The following is an 11,741-nucleotide window of genomic DNA, read 5'->3' as shown; positions in this document are numbered from 1 at the left end:
AATTACGGGACGATGACAGATATTTTGCAACCGTTCTGTTCAGCGACGAAGCCTCATTCACCAACAGCGGTAAGGTTAGCCGGCATAATATGCACTATTGGGCAACGGAAAATCCACGATTGCTGCGGCAAGTCGAACATCATCGACCTTGTCGGGTTAATGTATGGTGCGGCATTATGGGAGGAAGGATAATTGACCCCCATTTTATCGATGGCAATATAAATGGTGCACTGTATGCTGATTTCCTACATAATGTAGGATGTTTCTACAAGATGTATCACTGCATGACAGCATGGCGATGTACTTCCAACATGCTGGATATCCGGCACATAGCTCGCGTGCGGTTGAATCGGTATTGAATAGCATATTTCATGACAGGTGGATTGGTCGTCGAAGCACCATACCATGGCCCGCACGTTCACCGGATCTGACGTCCCCGGATTTCTTTCTGTGGGGAAAGTTGAAGGATATTTGCTATCGTGATCCACCGACGACGCCTGACAACATGCGTCTGCGCATTGTCAATGCATGTGCAAACATTACGGATGGCGAACTACTCGCTGTTGAGAGGACTGTCGTTACACGCATTGCCATATGCATTGAGGTTGACGGACATCATTTTGAGCATTTATTGCGTTAATGTGGTATTTACAGGTAATCACGCTGTAACAGCATGCGTTCTCAGAAATGATAACTTCACAAAGGTACATGTATCACATTGGAACAACCGAAATAAAATGTTCAAACGTACCTACGTTCTGTATTTTAATTTAAAAAACCCTATCTGTTTCCAACTGTTCGTCAAAGATTGTGAACCATATGTTACTGACTATTACGACATCTATCACAAACCGAAACAGTGGTCCAACTAAAACATTCATATTTCTTTACGTACAGCACTAATATGTAATAAAAAATGGGGTTTCCTTTTTAAAAAAAGTCAGTGGATATCCGTTTGACCTACGGCAGCGCCATCTAGCGGGCCAACCAAAGCGCCATCTGGTTTCCCCCATCAAGTTAGACAAGTTCCGTTATTTGTAGTTTTTTTCTTTTGACGCTTATTTCGTGAGGTATTTGGCCTGGTCACGATCAATGGACCACCCTGTATACATTATACTACTGATGCTGCCACCTGCTGTCTATGAGTGGTAGTTGTACGTTGATGTCGAACATAGGCGGTGGTCACATATGTGACTCCGCTATGCGCATCCATTTGATGAATACTCTGTGTCAATGCCTAGATGATGGCATTTGCGTTTTCACAACTGTACTCTTAACTGCCTGCTTTTACTGCTTTTGCAAACGCTGAAGTACTCTGTCTCACCTTATTAGCACTCCTATAGAAAACGTAGTAATCACAATTCTCGCACCTATCCATCAGGTAATTACTTTATATAGATGTAGCATACCGGAAGAAGACCGTTATGGAGATGAGAAGCAGTGCCTCACGTTATTAGTGTTGGGTTCCCTGGGGAAAGACAAATATTTTGCTTGGTTTGCTTATGTTCCTTTTTTCCGAAAAAAGCTTTTATAAAATGTACTGATACTCACACCTCAAGACTACTTTGCAGGAAACATTGAACATTTTTACAGAGCCATTAACATTAAAAAGTGAAACCCTTTACTATACGAAGTGACTGGACATCGGTTTTCTCTGTTCCTAAGGCACTCAATTTCTATTGAATAATCATGAACGTACCTTGCTGTTATATGTTTGAAAGAGATAGCTGCAACACAAATCTGTATTAGCTACTATTCGTTATAGACAGAAATAAAATTGCGCACTTCCCTGCAGCCACCATTGCACCTCTGGCTCCCGGGAACAAAATACGTTCAGATTAATTGTACGGCCATTGCTGTGGACTCGATCTGCCACGTGGGCATCGTAATACCTGGAGTGTGCTTAATTTTTATGCTGGCTCGAGAGTACTCCTGCACACAAAACAAATTACAATAAACTCGTCTCTCATACCTATAATCAGCTTGACACTTCTATCCAGAATTTACACTGTTTATTTGACTTACTTTGTCTGTGCAGGTTTGCATTACAAAATCAGTAAACTGAATTTGTTGCTATGTGAATCAGTTGTCGCAAAAAGGGGAGGTAAATTATAAAGCTAATACCGAAGTTTTCGTATGAATTATACCTCTTTGATACTTTTTAAATACGTATAATGCAGTGACGCTATTATCTGTACAAAATAAATTAGTTTGATCTGAAAGGCGAGACAACAAACTTCAGATCAATTAACAACATAACTTTCTTCTTATGCTTTCTTATAGGAAACCACGGTTTGACTAGAATATACTAACTGAAATTTATAGTTTACATAGAAAGATATTGACAGTTTCTAACCTGTTACGTATTTCATTGTCAGACATGCTGCACTATGGGGTGCAGCAGCGTTCATAGTAGGATATTAAAAACACATCGTCAGGCAGTAACTGTAATTTATTTGTTATCTGTTATGTCAATTAATAGTTAAAGGTATGCCATTTACTAATGTGTAAGTCATTGTCCATTGCGTGGATTACTTTTTGAATATGACTGCTGTCAAATGATGCCCCCTCTGGACAACACATTCATCTAGGTGGCGTTGAAAGCTTTCCATAAACCGTCGTAACATATTCCGTGGGACATTGCCGACCGCAGTTCTGATGCGATCCTTCAACTAAGCAATGGTGGCACAACGTGTTTGGAAAACTTCTTGCTGGAGGTAACTACACGTGAAAGGACAGGTGAGCCAGGCGGCTAGGAGATGTCAGCAAAACGGGAAATTAGTCTACCGGGAAATGTCTGTCGCCTGAAATCCATGCCAATTCTGGCTGTATACGAGGTCGCTCCGTCTTGTTGAAACGATAATTGTTCCACATCCACGTCGACCATACCTAATTGGGGAAGCACGAAGTCTTGCAGCATCTTTAGGTGGCGCTCACTGAGGGGGCATAATTTGACAGGAGTCATATTCAAAAAGTAATCCACGAAATGGACAATGACTTACACATTAGTAAATACCTTTGTCATACAATGCCTGTAGCTACACAATTTTTTAAAACTCAGTGAGAAGGCTGCGCACAGAGCGCCAATTCATATTATTTAATACGTTCTGAAACTTAGATCACGATCTTCAGTGGTCCATTGTGAGCCGTTACTGACGTCGCCTTTCGAATTCCTGGTACCACTAGCTTGATCTATCGTATCATGTCCTTCTGCTTTGGGCCACTAACATCTTTGATCGAGGCTGTTAATGGGAACGGGACGTGTTGTGGCATGGCGAGTTCTGGAGTGGTAACGGAGCGATACGAGGTAGTGATTCCGATTATTATAGCAGACGTAGGGGTAAGAAGATTAAAGTGCTAATGGACTTTGGGACTCAGATTTGTATCGTATCTAAGAATCTTCTCGTATATAAAGAGCTGTTAAGGATAAACATGAAATTAAGGATAGCGGTGGCGCAAGCGTCTAGGTACAGAGTCTGGTGAGTGGTTGCTGGGTATATTTGTGGGCCGATTTGAATCCTTGGGTGACTTCGAGTGCCGTCTTCGTGCGTAGCCTGGCCAGCGAGCTCTGGGACGTGACACACCGATTAGAGAGTTCAAACCAGTTTGGTTGTGCTGAATTCTGGGTCCCCTATGGAACCACCAAGCTTCAGCTGCGATTCGTGAACTTCAGTTAAGTTTTGGATTTTGAAGTCTTCACTGCTACTTTCATATTGATATCTTTAGGTCAGTTGCTATCACTTTCATTTATTTGCTGATCAATTTCACCCACCAGTTGTTTCCTTGAATTGTGATTGTCGTTCGCTCTTCCTGTGCCGATACTGGCCTTCGTTGTTTATTAACAGGATATCTTAAACTATGTGTGCTGATTGTGTTTCCTGAGCCGGAGCGATAACGTGTTTCTTCTATGCCGTGGTCGGACTCCGTCAGTACCTAGATGATTGCGTTTCAGCCTATATCCTTGCCACACATCTTAGACGTGAGATAAGATCCTTCCTTATACTACGGCCGGGTGCCGATTTCGAGAAATCTTCGGGATTTGCAGATGTCACTGCTCTGTTAATTATATTGGCTTAGGAGGTACCTGGGTCTAAAAATTTGCAATACTGAGGCTATGTAATTGCATCTGGGAGCCTAGTTTTCCTTCAGGCGTTTACCATCGTCGTCAGGTGGTACTTTCCAGTGACGCGGGTATACTGTTTGGCTAGTTGTTGTTGTTTTCCGTAAGTAACCTTGCTGTATTAATATTTTTTGTCAGTCTGTACCCAACGAAAAACGCGTTCAAAGGCCGGTTCTCTCGTAGTAACCTTTCTGGCCTTCCTATTTGGTGTAGTCTTGGGCTCCTTGCATGTAAGCCTTCTAGTGCACCCCTTGTGAGGCGACAATTCAAAATCTTATTTACTCTATTGAAGCAGTTATCCATGAAGGCCTACCTGTTTTCCATTTGGTAGTCTTACCTAACTGAATCTGTTACTAAAGAAGGCCCGCCTGCTTTCTATTTGGTAATTTTTCTTAACTGAAGCTGTTATTACTGAAGGCCAGCCTGTTTTCTGTTTGGTAATTTGACTTCACTGAAGCTGTTATTAGCCAACGGCCTTGCCGCAGTGGTAACACTGGTTCCCGTCAGATCACCGAAGTTAAGCACTGTCTGGCTGGGCTAGCACTTGGATGTGTGACCATCCGGTCTGCCGAGCGCTGTTGGCAATCGGGGTGCACTCAGCCCTTGTGAGGCAAACTGAGGAGGTACTTGATTGAGAAGTAGCGGCTCCATTGACGGAAACTGACACACGGCCGGGAGAGTGGTGTGCTGACCACATGCCCCTCCATATCCGTATGTAGTGACGCCTGTAGGCTGAGGATGACACGGCGGCCGGTGGGTACCTTTGGGCCTTCATGGCCTGTTCGGGAGGAGAGAGAGAGAGAGAGAGAGACAAGCTGTTATTAAAGAAGGCCTGCCGGTTTTCTATTTGGTGATTTTACTTAACCGGATTTGTTACTAAGGAATGCCTGGCTGTTTTCTGTTTGGTAATTTTACTTAACTGAAGCTGTTATTACTGAAGGCCTGCCTGTTTTCTGTTTGGTAATTTGACTTCACTGAAGCTCTTATTAAAGACGGCCTACCTGTTTTCTAGTTGGTAATTTTATTTAACCAAAGCTGCTACTGAGGAATGCATGGTTGTTTTCTATTTGTTAATTTTGCTTAACGGAAGCTATTATTACCGAAGTTCTAGCGGTTTTCTCTTTGGTAATTTTATTTAACTGAAACTATTATCATCGAAGGCCTGTCTGTTCTCTTTTAATTGAATTGAAAGCTATTTCATAACTGGCTTAGCCGAAACGCTTATTAATCAAGGCCTCCCTCTTTAATTGTCCTATTATCTGATATGTTACTCAATCTGTGTTGTAATTAATTGAAACTGTGATAGCCAAAGGCCTAATATCAAAGTTATTTATGTGAGTAAGATAATAACAGGAAATGACACATGATGGTACATGGGCCCTTCATCTTTGGCCTTACATCCCTTTATCTATAAGTATAGGTTTCACATTGCACTAACATTGTTTCTAAAACTAGTCTTTCGTATGGCTATTTAATGTTCAGTGTTAATTCCACCCATGCAAACCATGGTCATTAGCATGCATATATATTACATTAGAGGCAGGAGGCGAAGGGTCATAGATAGATAGTTATGTCCTGCCTGTCGTCATTCTTGTGACATTCTATAATTCTGAATGCTTCTACTTTTACGAGATTGTATTCCCTTAGGAACGTTCATCCAACAATTTCGATTTTTATATAATTATTCCTCTACTTTTAACCATTTCCATTGAAACAAATCACTGGGTGTATCTTACTTCTTCATATCTCGAATGTTTTTACATTTCCAAGAATATCTTACTCTCTCTCTCGCTCTCTCTCTCTCTCTCTCTCTCTCTCTCTCTCTCCCTCTCTCTCTCTCCCCCTGTGTGTGTGTGTGTGTGTGTTCCACATTTCCTAACTAATGGATCGAATTCATCCAACTTACAGATATCACTTATTATCTAGAACTACTGCAGAGCCACAAACCAGGGTTGGGGGTGAGGATGAAATGGGTTGGTACTGCATGACATTTTGGATATCCTGTATGACAGGTATGGCATGCAGGTTGTATCAGAATGATTTGCAGGGGATACATCTGAGGATTTGACAAGCTGAGCAGAGGGAGTGGCGAAGAAAAGCTAGGTAGAAAGACAGGGAAAGATGAGATGGACAGAGAAAGTGAGGAACACTGATACTGGTGGTAGTAGGACAGAGATAATGATATAGAAGTAACTGGAAAGTTGAAAGCATGCAGGAAGAGACGAGCAGATGGAGATTAAATGATGAGGTGGACTTCAAGAGTGGCCATATGGGTTGACGGACAGATGTAGACAAATGAGGAGAAAATGAACAAATAGAGGGTAGAGGACCATATGCACATAGAGAGGAGCTAGGGGAGATGGCAGAGAAAGAGGGGAGACAGAGAGGTAGGGTAGGTGAAAGAGGAGGTAGAAGAAATATGTAAAGAGAGGTGAGAAGATGGTATGGTAAGAGAGTGGAGGACATAGGCAGAAAGAGGGGGTAGAAGGTGGCCAGAGAGAGGTGGGAAGAGGTGATGGACAAAGAAAGGGTAGGACGAGATTGACAGAGAGTGGGGATAGAGGGAGACGCTCAGAGAGAGGCCGGAGGAGGTGATGGGCGAGGTGACGGACAAGGAAAGGGTAGGAGAGATTGACAGAGAGTGGGGATAGAAAGAGACGCTCACAGAGAGGCAGGAGGAGGTGATGGGCGAGGGTGGAGGAGGAAATGGATAGAAGGATGAGTAGCAGAAGGACAGAGATACAGAGGAGAATTTGAATAGAGAAAGATAGGAGGAGGAGATGTAAAGAAATAAAAAAAAAAAGAAAAAAACGTTCAAGTGCCTCTGAGCACTATGGGACTGAACATCTGAGGTCATCAGTCCCCTAGAACTTAGAACTACTTAAACCTAACTAACCTAAGGACATCACACACATCCATGCCCGAGGCAGGATTCGAACCTGCGACCGTAGCGGTCGCGCGGTTCCAGACTGACGCGCCTAGAACCGCTCGGTCACTCTGGGCGGCAAAGAAATACAATAAATGGAAATGGGTAGAAATGAGATAGGTGGAGGAGATAGAAAGAGATAGGAGGGAGGACGAAATCTGTGCAGTGTATGTTTTGTTAGCGCTTGGGGACTAAGCCACTGCTATGAGGCTAGTATATAAATACTTTAAAATTCTTTAAGCATTCATTAAACGTTCTCTTTGTAGTTCGTTACTGAGTGACTGTCTCTTTAACTGATAAGATGTGGCCTCTATGCGATATGCTTAATTTGTATCATTTTTCAGTCTTGCTAATAGTTCATTCCCTTATTTTCTTGAGGACATGTGAAGAGCGCAGTGGCTTTAATACTTTTGCACTTTGACATGGAATAAGTTGGTGAACAATTTCTTCAAGTTCATCATCATTTTGATTCTTCACTTGCCGCACTCATAATGCTCTCAACTTTTGGAAAAAGAATTAGACATACATCAGTACCAGAAAGCACCATACGAAGAGCCTCACATTCTATTTTGTGATGTACAATGCTTAGCACATGAAGTACATAATCATCTGATTGATATGATAATAGAAACTATAGAACAGGTATGGCAAGTATTTGCACAAAATGAACGCGTGACAAAACAACGGATTTCAGCTAAAACGCCGAAAGAGTAGCCAGGACAATAACAGCACGAAAACGTGCGAGATACTTTTGGCTCATCTGCTTGCAGACAAGGAGCAATGAAGAATGACAGAGGCTAGTCCTGTCCCTAAGGGCTAACACGAAACTTATGAAACAGAAGGGTTGCACTTCAGTTCGAACTATTGCGACGATCGGACGCCAAACAGCTGTGAAAATGCTTCATCCCATAACGTCGTAGGAAACACCAGTCATTTTCGAACGAGGGACGCATGTAACACAGTACAAGTGAAGATTGATATAACCATGAGGATATGTGCTACACAGACAGACATACTCAAACAACACCCAGGAACAATATAAGTCGGGTAAAACGATGAATACGAGTAGTGACTCCGATTATTATACCAGACGTAGGGGTAAGAAGATTAAAGTGCCAATGGACTTTGGGACTCAGATTTGTATCGTATCTAAGAATCTTCTCGCATATAAAGAGCTGTTAAGGATAAACATGAAAATATATCATCTTCGTCTTGGTGTTTGTAAAGTAAATGGAGCTATTGAAGGATATGAAAGGCCTATAAAGTGTCAAAAATAGATGGGGGTGAAGCTGAGGAGGAAATAATTAAGGTGAAACCTTCTGGAAGATTAAAACTGTGTGCCGGTCTGAGACTCGAACTCTGGACCTTTGCCTTTCACGGGCAAGTGCTCTACCAACTGCGCTACCCAAGGACAACTCACGCCCGGTCTTCACAGCTTTACTTCTGCCAGTACCTCGTCTCCTACCTTCCAAACTTTACATAAGCTCTCCTGTGGACCTTGCAGAACTAGCACTCCTGAAAGAAAGGATATTGCGGAGACATGGCTTAGCCACAGCCTGGGGGAAGTTTCCAGAATGATATTTTCACTCTGCAGCGAAGTGTCCGCTGGTATGAAAGGTCCCGAGTTCGACTCTCGGTCCGGCACACAGTTTTAATCTGCCATAAAGTTTCAAATCAGCGCACACTCCGCTGCAGAGTGAAAATCCCATTTTGTAAATGTTTAAGGTGTCTACTTTAGTGAGTGCAAAACGACTTAATGATGGGATCTAATAGACTAACAGCTGTATGTTATATATATTTACGATCTTCCAAGAGGAGCCACTGATTTACAGATAGGTGTGTAGTTACTAGATTATTTTCTGTAATGGTTGTGTGTTTGAGTGCTTACTGCCTTTTATTTTTATTTTAATAACAGCGTTGCATACAGTACCGCTGTTGTTATAGACACTTCTATTGTATAAGCTTTTGTTTGTTTTGTTTATTGTAGCTCACTGTCGAACAGACCGTCTTTGAGAGAGCATTTCGAATTCTTGCTGCTTATAAGGTGAGTACGCGGTTTGTTTGTTACACATTTTTACGAACTTCAAACAGGAGTGACTACAGTAATGGATAGGAACCGTGACTGCTGTGTACAGACGTGAGGTGAGTTGTCGACTCTTTGCTCACAGCTCCAGACTGTGTTGGCTTCTGTCATGCAGCTTGAGGCTGCTGCCAAGGGGCATTACTGCGGGGGGCTGGACGTGAGGATGCGAGGGTCTTTGAGCGTGTCCTCGTATCTCCCGATCGGTTCACTGCTGTGGCTGTCCCAGGTACTGCCTTCACTGAGGTTGGCACTCACCCATAGTCGAGTGGGAGATCATTCCAAAGACAGGCACGCAGCGAAAAACTTTCCGAGGGGCCGATCTTAGGGCCACCCCGGTTCGTTTGACGAAATGGTTTCGGGCACTGTCTGTGGCTGACGATGTCTCTAAGCCAGATGCAGTCGTCGACCCTGTTCCAGAGGAGACTTCTCAGCCCACAAGGTCTGGGCGTTCACAGAGATTGGGTTTGCTGCTAGATGGAAGTTCCAGAGTTGGGTACATAATGGGGCCGCTTTGGAACATACTACCAAGGAAGGGAAGAAAACCATTGTGCACTCTGTGTGCATACCAGAGGGAGTCATTCCATATGTGGAAAGGGCGCTTCCCAATGCCAAGAAGAGTACAGGATGTAGCAAACTGCAGGTGTTTATTCATCTCGGTACCAATGAGGTGTGTCACTTTGGACCGGAGGACATTCTCTCTGGTTTTGGGAGGGTAGCGGAAATGGTAAAGAATGCTAGTCTTGCATCCGACATCAAGGCGGAGCTCACCATCTGCAACATCGTCGATAGAACCGACTGTGGTCCTTTGGTGCAGAGCCGAGTGGAGGGTCTTAATCAGAGGCTCAGGCGGTTCTGTGACCGTGTAGGCTACAGATTTGTTGACTTGAGCCATCGGGCGGTGGGTTTCCAGGTTCCGCTTAATAGGTCAGGAGTCTATTACACACAGGAAGCGACTACACGAGTAGCGAGGGGTGTCTGGAGTGAAGTGGGTGGTATTTTAGGTTGGAGGGTCTCAGGAAACCACAGAAAGTGTACCCGCCTAAAAGGAGGGAAGTAAAGCACAGTAAGGTGCTTGTAGAAACAGTCGGTATTGTAGCTGTAAATTGTCGGAGTTGTACTGGGAAAAAACCAGAGCGTTCTAATAGAAAGCACTGAAGCTCAGATATAGATGGGTACAGAAAGCTGGCTGACTCCGGAAATAGCTCCAGCCGAAGTGTTCAGAAAGGGCAGATTAAATACAGTTAGCGGTGGAGTGATTTTTTCTGTCAGAAGTAGTTTGCCTTGAAGTGAAATTGAAGTAGATAGTTCCTGTTAAATAGTATGGGTAGAGGTTATATCTGACAATCGGACTAAACTAATAGTTGGATCGTTTTACCGATCCACCGACAGAGAAGATGTAGTTTCTGAACAGTTAAAAAAAAATTCAGTCTCATTTAAAATAGGTACACCACTCATACAATTATAGTTGATGGCAACTTCAATCTACTCTCGATATGCCGGATAAATTATACGTTTAAAGCCGTCATCAGAAATTGTTCTGAATGCTTTCTCAGAAAAGTATTTTGAACAACTAGTTCATGAGCCAACTCGAAGCGTAAATGGTTGAGAAAGCATACTTGACCTCTTAGCAGGAAATAACCCTGGAGAAATGATGAGTATCGTGACGAATACCGGGATTATCGACCACGAGGCAGTGGCTGCTAGGCTGAATACCGTAGCACCTACAACCATAAAAAAGAAACGCAAAGTACATCTATTTAAAAAAGCTGATAAAAATGCTCTTAATGCCTTTTTAAGAGACAGCCTTCACTCCTTCCGATCTGATCATGTAAGCGTAGAAAAGTTGTGGAACGATTTCAAAGAGCTAGTATTGAAAGCACATGAGAAATAGGTACCTCATAAATTAATAAGTGATGGTACTGATCGCACACGGTACACAAAACGTGTTCAAAAAAATGGTTCAAATGGCTCTGAGCACTACGGGACTTAACATCTGAGGTCATCAGTCCCCTAGAACTTAGAACTACTTAAACCTAACTAACCTAAGGACATCACACACATCCATGCCCGAGGCAGGATTTGAACCTGTGACCGTAGCAGTCCCGCGGTTCCGGACTGAAGTGCCTAGAACCACTTGGTCACCATAGGCCGGCACAAAACGGCAAAGTTTTGCAGATATTCGAAATACAGCACGTACTTCAATGCGAGATGCTTTTAATAATTTCCACAACGAAATTCTGCCCTAAATCTGGTCGAAAACCTGAAGAGATTGTGGTCATACATAATGCACACCAGTGGCAAGACGCAATTAATACCTTCACTGCGCGATAACAACGGAGAAGTCACTGATGACAGTGCAACTACAGCAGGGTTATTAACCCGATTTTCCGAAATTCCTTTCCCAAAGAAGAAGAAGTAAATATTCCCTATTGCCAATCAAGAACAACTGCCATGATGAGAAACATAGAAGTAGATATCTTCGGTGTAACAAAGCAATCTAAATCACTTAATAAGGCCAAAGCCTCCGGTCCAGTTTGTATACCGGTCAGGTTCCTTTCAGAGTATGCTGATACAATATCTCCATATTTAACAATTACATACAACACCTCGCT

General features: G+C 43.0%; 1 pseudogene; it reads left to right on the top strand.

Annotated features, from left to right (window-relative positions):
• The first annotated feature begins 4,586 nt into the window (after window positions 1–4,586).
• On the top strand, window positions 4,587–4,704 carry LOC126475750 (5S ribosomal RNA; annotated as a pseudogene).
• Window positions 4,705–11,741: the final 7,037 nt, after the last annotated feature.

The sequence above is a fragment of the Schistocerca serialis genome, chromosome 4, assembly GCF_023864345.2.
Source record: "Schistocerca serialis cubense isolate TAMUIC-IGC-003099 chromosome 4, iqSchSeri2.2, whole genome shotgun sequence".
Lineage (NCBI taxonomy): Eukaryota > Metazoa > Arthropoda > Insecta > Orthoptera > Acrididae > Schistocerca > Schistocerca serialis.
The sequence above is the reverse complement of the archived record's forward strand: the minus strand, read 5'-3'. Positions and strand labels throughout refer to the sequence as shown.